This window comes from Crinia signifera, chromosome 7 (assembly GCF_055691185.1).
Source record: "Crinia signifera chromosome 7, ASM5569118v1, whole genome shotgun sequence".
NCBI classification, from domain to species: domain Eukaryota; kingdom Metazoa; phylum Chordata; class Amphibia; order Anura; family Myobatrachidae; genus Crinia; species Crinia signifera.
This window is the reverse complement of record NC_139223.1, coordinates 111,202,343-111,214,639: the sequence shown is the minus strand read 5'-3', so window position 1 is coordinate 111,214,639 and position 12,297 is coordinate 111,202,343. Positions and strand designations below refer to the sequence as shown.

Sequence of the window (12,297 nt, the reverse complement as noted above, 5' to 3'; positions counted from 1 at the left end):
CCCCTTCTTTACAGTAAAATATCATCTAGAAATTTGTAAACAACAACGAAATACAGGTTTTTTTTTTCAATTTAGCATGTCCAAAACTCTGTTGTCTCAACCTGCATCCACAAATCTGCACAAATAAACCAGATACAGAATATTTGCTAAAAGCCGCAAAAACTGCTGTATTCAGGCGGTGTCCTTATAAAGACGAGTAAGGATCTGAAAACTCTGAGGCTCTATATGACTAACGTCTGTTGGAGAATCATGATCTTGGGAACCTTTAAATGGTCTACTATGAATGTGCTCCAGAGGTGATGTCATGGGGATCTCACAAGTCTATTCAAATGTCAAAAGACCTCAAGGAAAATCTAAAGCTTCCGTATGCAAGTTCAGAAATGCAAGCACACAAAGGTATACATTTATCAAAGCTTTGAGAGATAAAGTTAAAACCAATCAACTGCCTTTTTACAAATTGTCTTGAAAAATGACAGGAGCTGATTGAGGTTGGGGGGGGGGGGGGGCTTTATTAATTTTTAGATAAATAAAGCATAAGACAAAGAAAATTATTATCATTCTCAAAAAATGCCATTAATAGCAGGTTATTTACTACAGAGTAAAGAAAAGGATCTTGCTTTAAGGTGATGCTTTCTGTTTAATTAATATCGTTTTGACTATAAGGTTAATAACAAATGTGTAAACTTTACATCAAATATACAAACATTAGTATACATTACAAAGTAAACAGATATTTTTGAAGCAGATAAAATGCACGCAAGCAAGACTGTGGGCAGGGTGCAACAGCGGATAGTTACCACCATCGTTTCATGGACGTTCCCCAAACTGCGGACGGGGTGCGGCGGGGGATAGTCGCGCCCGTGGAAACGTTCACCGTTTCATGGGCGTTCCCATGAAATGCTGGGCCTTTCCTTAGAAATCATCTAAGGCAGCTGACATCACTGGATATCAGCTGCCCACCTACTTCCTGCCGAATGTCCATGCAGATCTAAGGTTAACCGAGAGTTACCTTAGATGTGCATGGGCTTCCACATCATTCGAATCATTCGAATGATGTGGGTGTTCCCCCACAGCCTCTGAATGGATGTTTATGTTATGCGTACTGGTAGGGCGGGGTCTGGTGGACTCGCAAGGCTCTGAATTTGCAGCCTTGCACATCATCCAGAATAACCCCCATAGACCTTCATCAGGACTGTGTCTGTAGATGACCAGGGACAATTGTTTAGGCCTGAGAACATTAATGTAGAGTTTGTATTGTCTCCCGTTTTCTCTGGTACACTGATTTCCTCCCACAAGCTAAATGTGTACTGGTAGGTTAATTGGTTTCTGCCAAGAAATAATCCTAGTGTATATGTGTAGGGAACATACATAGGACAAATAGATTGTGAGATCCACTGGTGCAGAGACTGATAAGTAAAAGGTCAAATATTCTCAGTAAAGCGTTGTGGAAAATGTGTGCCCATAAAGTGGTAAATTCTGTTAACTATTTACATAATAAGCAGGAAAAGTCCTCAATCCCCCCTACAGTATTCCTTCTATTACCCATAATGCTTCTATAATCTATAATTGGGAAGTACGGATGGTGTAATGGTTAGCATTACTGCCTCACAGCACTGAGGTCATGGGTTTGATTCCCACCATGGCCCTAACTGTGCTGAGTTTATACATTCTCCCCATACTTGCGTGGGTTTCCTCCGGGTACTCCGGTTTCCTCCCACATTCCAAAAATATACTGGTAGGATATTTGACGCCTAACAAAAAAAATAAACCGTAGAAAGAATAAGTGTGCATGTACATGTGGTAGGGAATATAGTTTGTACGCTCCACTGGGGCAGGGACTGATGTGAATGTTAAAATATTCTCTGTAAAGCGCTGTGGAATATGTGTGCGCTATATAAGAAACTGTTAACAAATTAATAAATTGCTATTAGCGTCAAAGTGGTTGCTCATAGCGGACAAGCAGAACCTGAAAAACAACTTTGATGATATATATTGTTACCAGTATGAACACATAGTACTTTCTCATCAGCCTATCAAATGCTCAATTACACTGTACAATAGAAGCTTCATGAAACCAGACCCTGTTCCTAAACATAAAACCCACTGAGTGGAACAGAATTGTTTATGACACAAGTCTACGGATTTTCCTGGCAGACCCACATCCCCCCCAATGCTGGTAGCATCCCATACAAAAGACACAACAGAGCCATTAGTCATTTAAGTGTTTTACAACTGTAAACTGGTATTTTTTGAAAAAGTGAAAAAAAATAAAAATAAAATAAAAGACGCCAAGTGAATCCATTAGACTTCGTGTGAATGAGAAAAATAGTAATAAATTATGACTTGCAAATGTTTCCAGATGTTTTCAGACAGACGTTGGGACTACAAAGTTAGTTGCCCAATTTGGACTGATATGAATGTGTAATTAAGTCTGTTTTCAGGATATTTTGCACCATGTATATGGCTGGTGGAAGTGTGCACTGAGGTGAATCGCAGGTTTCAAACCAAGTGTACCAATACGGTTTCTTCAGCTGCAGAGACATGTACAATACTGCAATGGAGTGAAACTCTGAATTAAGTTTCTCACAAAATGGTATTTATGTATTTACAGTTTCTTATATAGCAAGGCAAATTCCGTTGTGCTCTACAATAGGAAACAGTGGTTAAACAAACTGGGTAGTAACAAACCAACATAGAGGTAGGAGGGCCCTGCTCGTAAGCTTAAAAATCAGGTGCTACCTCAGCCCTATCAGCTGTCACCAATGAATCCAAGTGGAATGCAACTTTGAGACTTTATTTATAAAGCACCAACATCTTATCTAGCCCTGAACATTGAGGGGATTATAATGCAAATTATATACAATGTAAAGAAACAATAAATAAAGATGCCACTACCCACATGAGTTTACAATCTAATGTTGGGTGCACACTTTCCGATTTCCAGCACCGCCAATATTGTTAACTATTTTGGCAGTGCTGCAGAAGAACGATATAGTGCATACACACTGACCGATATCGTTGAGGATATCGGTCAGTGACGTCAGATGTCAGATTTTGTGAGGTAAGAGGTTTGGGGATACACAAAGAGATTGTATAATCTGGTGATTAATAGCCACGTTTCTATGATACAGCTGATGGATATGGTACGGATTCCACATGGCTTAATTAAACACCCAACCATAAATTATTGTGTGCTACCTTCTAACAGTCACAGGACAAAGCAGCACATGTAGGCAGGCTCATATAAGGTTATGTGTTATAATGTGTAGTAGCAACAGAGCCCAAATTGTCCGTCACCCTAATTTTTGCTAAGTTTGGCAGCCAAGTTAATGGACATGGATAAGAATGCTCTGGAACCATTTAAGGGCCTCATGTTTTCTTGACCTAAGACTCCACAATTTTCCCTTATTCATAGGATTTCAGGAAATAACTTTGTTTTGCAAAGACTGGGACTATTCCCTGGAAACCTGTAACAGGATTGGCGTCCAGATACCCCTCTGCTCCAGACTCATCACAGATCAGGTTGCAGCATCGGAGATTTTTAGCATTCCACAGCAAAAACGACTGCTTAAAAAGATCACTCCCAATCCCAAAATACCAGCACATTATCGCTTTGAACATGGATTGTTATCTGCTGTGGAAAATTAAAGTTATGCAGCCTTCAATGCCCGATATTCAGTGATCTCCATGAGAACGCTGTTGTATTGTATTTACAGATCTCATACTTCTTTCACAGCACACATACTTTTTCACCTGGCAAAGTCACACCAGCATCTAATAGACATGTCCTTTGCCCATAATTGCCAGGTACAAGGTCAATATCGTCATTCACTACAAATAACAGATAATTGTTCTCAGGCTATTTGCACATTCCATTATGACATTTAGATTAATTTAAAGTCCAGAACACAGCAAAATGTAAATAACAATCATAGGTAGTTTATTTGGTAATGTAGAAGAATTTACTGCAACATTTCTGAGAGCTCTCAATGCATTTCCCGAACTTATAGAAACATTTTCTGGGTGCCTACTACTTGATTTGGGGTGTACATTTTTTTGTAGAGTACTGGACAACCTGTCAGTGCAGTGATAGTAGGGAGAAGCAGAGTGTGCACGGTTACCAGCAAATTACACATTGCGAGGGGATTTGCATTAGATCACACAGACTAAAAGTTATGTGGTTGAGGCTGGAATCAAAACCACAAGTTTGTGTATTCAAGACCAATACCTTAACCAGTACAGCGTGCTTACTCTCTAAACAATGTATACTTCACAGAACATGTCAACCTGTATTCTAGGATGTTTGTTACCATCTGAGATGAGTTACAATAAGTGGAACAAGACCATCTTTTGCTTGTGAAAAGAGCTGGATCAACCATTAGGCACCTAGGCTCTCACTAAGGGCCCCAGATTTGTTTTTTTATTTCATTTTAAATTATGTGGGGAAAGAGGCCGGTACTTATATGTTAGTTGGGCGCCCACTATAGTTTCTATGCTCATACCACCACTATCCATGTTGGCATGGAGTTGATTTTATATAGTGTGACGAGCACAGCGAAGCCACCGAGCCTGAAACATGGTGAGCCCTGCGAGGGGATGTGCAAAACTAAGCAAATAGCTTAGTGGGCGCCCAACTAACATATACGTACCAAGAGGCCATAACTAGTATGCTGTTGGGGGCCCCATTGGGCTAAATCCCGCTCTGCTTGTGAATAATCCACACAGTCACTTAGTTATTTAGAACAGATGTGTGCCATTTCTGCTCTATGTTACTGAAACTCCGCTACATGGACCCAAGCCATAATTAAAATCTATCACATGTCATATTTGCATATTGTTATGAAGATCATTTTAAGTCCAATAAAGTTTCAAAGAGCATGTTTTATGAAGAAGGAAAGAGAATACCAGCCTGGATCACCAAGATCTCATGACCCATTTGTCTACTTCAAATATATAAAAGGTGCCTAGCATGTCCCTCATAACTTTTTACACTGTCCAGCTGAATGACAATAATAATAATATTCGGTTGTGTGAGACTTGTACTATCACAAAGATATTGAGAGGCATAATGTCACAACTTAATAAACTGAGATGAAAAAAACAAAGACTTATGTAGAACAGTCTTTTTAGGTATCTTGATGAAACCAGGAGCAGTTTATATGGGTTGCTGTTACACTGCTGGTGCCCATAATAGAAGGGTCACTATACTATACTTGGTCAGAGACAAGCTGTAAAAGTTAACAAGTTACCAAAGACCCAACAACAGGTCACAACCAGAACTGGCACAAAGATTTTTACAGTGACACCAGCTGGGTCTCCATTGTACATTCATTATGGAATTTACAGCCTGTCCATCACTGCAACCTCCTATGTTCAGCCAGTAATACATGGTCAGCATGACAGACTTGCAAAAATGTCTTTTAGAAAGTCATTTTATTCACTAAACTTTATTGGCCAAAAAACACACACACACACACACACACACAACATATATATTGATATACTTTATATGAACATTATTTGTATTGTTCATAGAGGAGGTGTACTGTTTTCAGTAAATTCTATTACTATTGTAAAGCGCAACGGAATCTGCTGCGCTATATAAGAACCTGTAAATAAATAAATAAATAAATAAATAAATAAATTTCTAAATATTAGCAATTGATGTTACAAAATAAACATAATTATTGCTACTATCTCCCTGTATAACTTGGAATATTATGCATTTTGTTCGCTTATTAGTAGCTTCCCAATAGTGACCTTTACTGTTAGACTATTTGAATTTCCGCACATTATATGTGTTTTACAAATGTGTCTGTAATCCCTTGATGACTGCGGCCAGCTATGTACTCCACAGCTATTGCATCCATCCTGTTTTTACTACTAGATTGTGCAGGATTAAGTCTAAAACAAACTTTCCTTACAAGCTCCCAAGCCCTATACAAAACCTCAGTTAAAGCGATTGCTTCAATGCAAACAGTTCATTGGTGTCATTTCCTATATGCAGAATACTGACATGTATTGTTGCAGAAAACGACTGGCTGCATTTGGAACATTTGTTGGGAGCAGTCGGTAAATAGTTAATATTTCTGCAGACTTCAGAGGCTGGGAAGTGATTGTGCCTATTCTGTATTCCTCCTCACCCTGTATGACTTCCAGCTGCCTAACATGTGGCCTCCTCACTCTTCTATTACTTTATGTTTACAGCCTAGAGAGCAATCTCCTCTTGTAAGATAACTGTTGGATGAACTTCTAGCACCTTCACTGTCCAGGCTACTGACCCCATTTGGTACCAGGCAGCACTCAGCAGGGTCTAGCAAGAGGTTTGGGTGAAATGCTGGGAAGAGTTGTGGCAGGGATAGGATTGAACGAAATCCTTCAACCATCTCTACAAGGCGCACAAAGAGGTTCTATGGAGAGAAAGCTGAAAGTGCATCCAACATTCCAGATGAAGTCGGGATTGTGTCAATTGTTTTCAGCAGCCATTGTCTGCTTCTGTCATTGTGTTGTGACCTGACGCTGGCAGATACAGGGTCATGTAGAAAGTTTTCAGTTGGGTGTATAATGGGATTCACATGTCAGACCACTGGTGGCGAGTGGCAGCCCCAATCCCCTCTTTTTGTCATGCAGTACAGATGCTGGGGGACACAAGGCAGCATAAGGGATGCCAGCCAGGGGAAACCTTACAGCTCACCCCAAAAGGTTACCTGCTGGATGCAATAGTCTAACAGATAGATAGATAGATAGATAGATAGATAGATAGATAGATAGATGATTCCTCAGCGTCCTAGAACCTACAACAGTTGCGGTAATACAGCAATATGAGTATCACCAGACAAAGAAGTTAGGATATAACCGTTCCCCCTATTTTTATATATATATATATATATATATATATATATATATATATATATATATATATATATATATATATATATAGGCATAAAAGGTTAGTACAGGGCAAATATTGGATCGGACATGGGGTACTTACCTCTGGGTGCAAGTGGCTCTGGCCAGATACAACTTTAGATGGGAATGAATTCTTCCACAGAGCAAATATCCAGCGTGCGGACACCCAGGACGGTAAGTCCAACTCAGGAGGATCGGGCTCTGGAGGGCTCCATAGTCACTGCTCTCCCCACCGCCTACACAGCCAAGGGAAGGGAGGACACCAAACTACTATCCATCACCCGCAGTCAGGGGGATCGAAGTCCGGTGCTCTAGGAGCTCACAGCCGGAATCGCACACCGCCGGAATCACAGAGCCGGAATCGCACACCGCCGGAATCACACACAGTCGGAATCACGCAGCCGTGGCTGGTACCTGGGGAGCAGCGCAGGGATACCGTGGAAGACGCAGCGAAGTCCCGGGGAAGTTGGATGCTGTATAAAGTTTGGAGATCCTCCTCCTACTCCCCCTGTGTCACACTCCCCTCTCGCTGCTGCTGCTGCTGGAGTCAGATGATCTGAGCCCATTACTTCAGTATTCACTCTCCCCCTCCTCCCCCTCACTGCACCTCCCCCAGCCCCCGCTGCCTCCCCCCCGGTCACTGCGACCATTTGCTGCTCCAGATGGGAAGTGGGGCTTATTAGCAATCAGCGTGTGCAGACACTGAGGGGTTAACGGCTAATAAGGTAGGGACCCGGATGAGGCGAGATTGGCTTTCTGCAGCGTATGTTACTGCTGCTGCCTCATTACTCATCTGTCCTCCCAGGACATAGGTGAGTGCAGTACCTCCAACCAGCTTCTTCCAGCCCACAACTACATCTACAGAACAATCTGTGTATGCGACTACTGATCCTTGTTTACAGGGCGTTGTGATGTATAAACTTCTTCATAGTATGGCTGAGCGGTTCCCAAACTATTGAATCACGGCGCCCCAAGGGCATCAAAATGTTTTCAAGGCACCCCTGGACCAAATGTTTCTTATTGAGAAATTCAGGAAAAAAATATTAAATTAAGTACATTGTTCTTATATTTCACTGGTTAGTGACAGGATTTGCTTCTGTTTGTCCACATATGTTATGATTGGCAGCCACCAGCACTGGTTTTGCCTGTTACGTTCTCCATTAATAATATGAATTGATCCTATCCCACCAACCCAAGGCACCCCTTCAAGTGTCCTGAGGCACCCCATGGTGCCTAGGCACACAGTTTGGGAACCACTGGTATAGCTATTATTACCCTGTGTCCTAGACTGGTGGGGGCTGTATAATATAGGTGTGTACAAAATGTGGGGAGAGAAGAGTTGTCCTCACCGGGGGCGGGATTCTCCAATAACCCCCGCAGCACATCGCCTGCACTCGCATTGTTAATAATCGCATATGCAGTAACATATGCGATTATTAATGCAAAGGCGATAGCCGGCAATATGATGCGGGTCCCCCCTCCCTCCCTGAACCCTCAGCCGGCTGTGAGAGGGCTCCTCTTCCTCCTCCCTGCACTCAGAAGCGGTGCAGGCAGGAGGAGATCACTGGTCCGGGCAGCACAGCAGGAGGCTGCCCGGACACAGGTAAGGGGGATGCAGCGCGGATCAGCGGGGGGCACGCGGGGCGGCGGGGGACGCGAAAGGAAGCCCATAGGCTTCCATTGGGTTACGCCATATAGAACTGGCATAACCCCCCGCAGCGAAGCCCCAGCGGTGGGGCTTTGCTGCATATGAAAATGCGGTAAAAACCTCGAAAACAGGGTTTTTACGGCATTTTTAGTTTGGCATTTTTAGTTTGGTGAATCTCGCCCCGGATCTGTCCCACAAGTGCCAGTACATGGAGCTTTTCAGATACTTATATTAGCATAAGGTAGTAAATGTGGCTGCCACTGCTGCCACTTTACTTTCTTTTCAAAATCAGGCCAATAATATATAATATTTGACCCAAGATGCAGGACCGTGTAAATTTGTTGCCATTCTTTGATCACATATTTTTTTCTTGCAGTGATCCTTTCATTATCAATTAGTAAAAAGTCAAAGTGTTAAAAAAATAATGATAATAGTTTACCCACTGACAAAGTCATCCAATGATGAAATGCATTTGGGCAAAACCAACAGATGTGGACGCTGACGCAGTTGTCATCGAACCCGAATACAAGGCATGGAATACACAGGGGACGCCAATGGTGCTGATGATTGTTATGGACATCAGAGACCTGGGTTATGCTAAGTATTGTTTGTGATGTTTAACTATATCATATATATACTTATGTCAGTCTATTTATTCCTTTATAGTTTATTTTTAAAGGTGTTTTACCATTGTGCGCCTCCACTTGTGTGTTTTACTATATATGTTTCTAAGGTAAGGCGGCACTCCAGACATGTACAAACTTGGGGGCTAATTTAGACCTGATAGCTGGGATGCTACTCTTCGGAGCCCAGCGATCAGCTAGCTGCTGCCCCAGCAGAGTTAGGTGCTGAACATGTGCATGGCTGCAAATGCCATTGCAGCCATGTGATTATTGTAGCAATAAAGAAAATAGTATTGGGTGCGCACAAGTGATTGGAGTGCAGCCTAAGACTCGGTACATAAAGTGACATCCAACCACTTTAACAATACATAGAGTCAAGGAAAAGCAAGTACAGAGTCAGTAAAGCGCTCCCCAAACACACCATGTGAAAAGTACAAAAAAATACTGTCCCTTTTTAGGAGGTTTTCAATTCTCAAGACGGCATACAGGTACTGTAAAAGAAGCCTTGGTTTTATGCAGCTCATCCAGCAAGCATATTGCCAAGGGGAAATACACCACAATTTAGTGCAGAATGTATGGCAATGGGAGTATTTATAAAGTTTTCAGAAACACTCACAAGCCAGCTGTATATAATGGCATTCAGAGATATCCCACTGGCAAATCAGCAATTCTCTCAATGCAGGATATCATCACATGTAAGAATTAAGAGAGAGTGATGGTGCAGATCAGTTTGACAAAACACCTTTTAATTTTACAATTACACTCACATAGAAGACAAGGTAAAAAGCGTATGTGGTATCCCAAAGGCACACACTGGAACTGGGTGACACCGATCCGTCCCTGGAGAGGAAGATGTTAATTTCACTGACCCTCCGGAAAGGTCAGACTCCGGAAACAGGGGGAACGTCCAGTCAGTCAGGCTTAGGGTCCACAAGTCCTGGTAAGCGCCAAACGCGTTTCGAATAGACCTTTATCAATGGCGTATCCCAGGATGTCTGCAGGGCACTATTTATGCGCCTGTTAGTCGGTGTCCATAAGCGGCACCTGCCGTTATTTGATTATGCACCTTACGTTTTCAAGATGGCGGTGCGTTCCAAATACCCGGAAGTTCCGGGTTTTTGCGTTCCACCGCTTTGAATGTGCTTTATTGTAACGCACAAAACAATCTAGATAGAAAATACATTGTGTGAGTATTCATTCTCTATAATTACATCCATAATAAGGTGCTGGGTGCAGGTTATGGTTCTTTTAGCAGCAATAAGAAATCAATTAATATAAAATCTTAGAGTATGTATAAGAAATATATAAAAAATGTATATAAAATAATGGAGTTTATTTATTAAAATGTTAAAAACAAGAACCATAAAGTGCTTACAATAAACATAGTATCAGGCTAAAAGTCTACATCAATGTGGACAGTAATGCCTAAAAAACACATCGCTGTCGACGATGATGTCGACACACTGGCAACCACATACCAATTAAAGTGCAGAAAGTGAGGAGAGAATAAATTACATTAAAAGACAAGAGAAAAAAATTATTTAAACCAGAAAATGCTTAAGTTCGAAATCCCCGTTGAGCCCCTTTGGAACATTTCATTTTGTGCTAGTCTTTTTTCAATGTCTCTAGTCTTCCACCTTGATGTGATTTGTTGGATGCCCCAGTAGTTTACAATATTTGTTTCTTTGGATTCGTGGTGGGATTTAAAGTGTGCTGACACTGTATGAACTTGTGGTCCCTTTCTTATATTGTAGACATGTTCAGCCATCCATATTTTTAATTGTCTGGATGTCCTTCCCACGTAAAACATACCACAAGAGCATTCCAATACGTATATAATATTTTTCGAATGGCATGTTATAAAATTACCAATTTTAAAATCTTTGCCATTAACATTAAAATGAGTAAATTTTCTTTCCTTACTTTTTACTGTCTTGCACATTAGACACGAGCCACAGCGGTGGAACCCATTTGTGCGCTCACTGTGTCTAATTTCTACCTCAGTATTACTTCTCACTAAATGATTTTTTAGAGAAGGTGCCCTGCGGTAAATAAAAGATGGTTGTGGGGGTATAATTTCTGTTAAAATTGGGTCCTGTCTCAGAATTTTCCAATTATTTCTGAATACTTGTTCAATTTGTTTATGCATGCCAGTATATTGGGAGATAAATGACAACTGGTGTTTACTGTTTCCAGTGTTCGTTTTCTCTTTTTCACATAGGAAACTTTTTCTATCGATATTTTCAATCCTCTGTTTAGCTTTTACAATTGTTTCTTCGCTGTATCCCCTTGCAGACAATCTATCAGATAGTTCCTGTAATGTTCATTACATACTATATTGTCTGTGCAATTCCTCTTAATTCTAGAGAATTGACTGAAGGGGATTGAGTCGAGCTAGTTTTTATGATGCTGGCTTGACCTCTCAATGTAGCTGTTAGAGTCTGTTTCTTTGCGATACGTTTTTGTCTTTAGCTGACCCTCATCTATATAGAGATTCAAATCAAGGAAAGTGACTGACGTCTGACTAGTAGTGAAGGTCAATTTTATCGCAAAGTTATTGACATTTAGCATTTCACAGAAAGAATTTAAAACCTCAGCTTCTCCTCTCCATATAAATAACACGTCGTCAATAAAACGATGCCAGGACACCAGGTTTGCCGCCAGCTTGCCGGAGTGCCAGATGGTCAACTCCTCCCAGCACGCCATAAATAAATTGGCGTAGCTGGGGGCAAACCTGGTGCCCATTGCAGTTCCAATACACTGTACATAAAAACATCCTTCATGATAAAAGTAGTTATTGGTTAAAATGAAAAGTATACTTTCTAAAATAAAAGTTTTAATATTTTCATTTAAGGTGCTTCTATTTAAAAAGAATGAGACCGCTTCAATACCCTTTTCATTTGTTATAATTGTGTACAGGGTACTGACGTCTGCACTACACATAAAATCATTTTCATTCCATTTATATGTCTCCAGTTTGCGTAGTACATCTCCTGTGTCTTTGATGTAAGCTCTGGCCTGCTTTACAATCGGCTGCAAATAATAATCAATCACGGCCGATAAATTGCTGGTTATACTATTGCAACCTGCAATAATAGGTCTGCCTGGGGGGTGGAG

The 12,297-nt window shown here is 41.1% G+C and overlaps 1 protein-coding gene across 2 annotated transcripts in view; it reads right to left on the bottom strand.

The window, feature by feature from the left end:
• Positions 1-7,464, bottom strand: part of GLI2 (GLI family zinc finger 2) — a 143,778-nt gene extending 136,314 nt beyond the window's left edge. For both annotated transcript variants that reach the window (XM_083153631.1, XM_083153634.1), the window contains exon 1: positions 6,992-7,464. The gene's annotated coding sequence lies outside the window, so the exon portion shown is untranslated. The remainder of the gene's footprint in view (positions 1-6,991) is intronic.
• Positions 7,465-12,297: the final 4,833 nt, after the last annotated feature.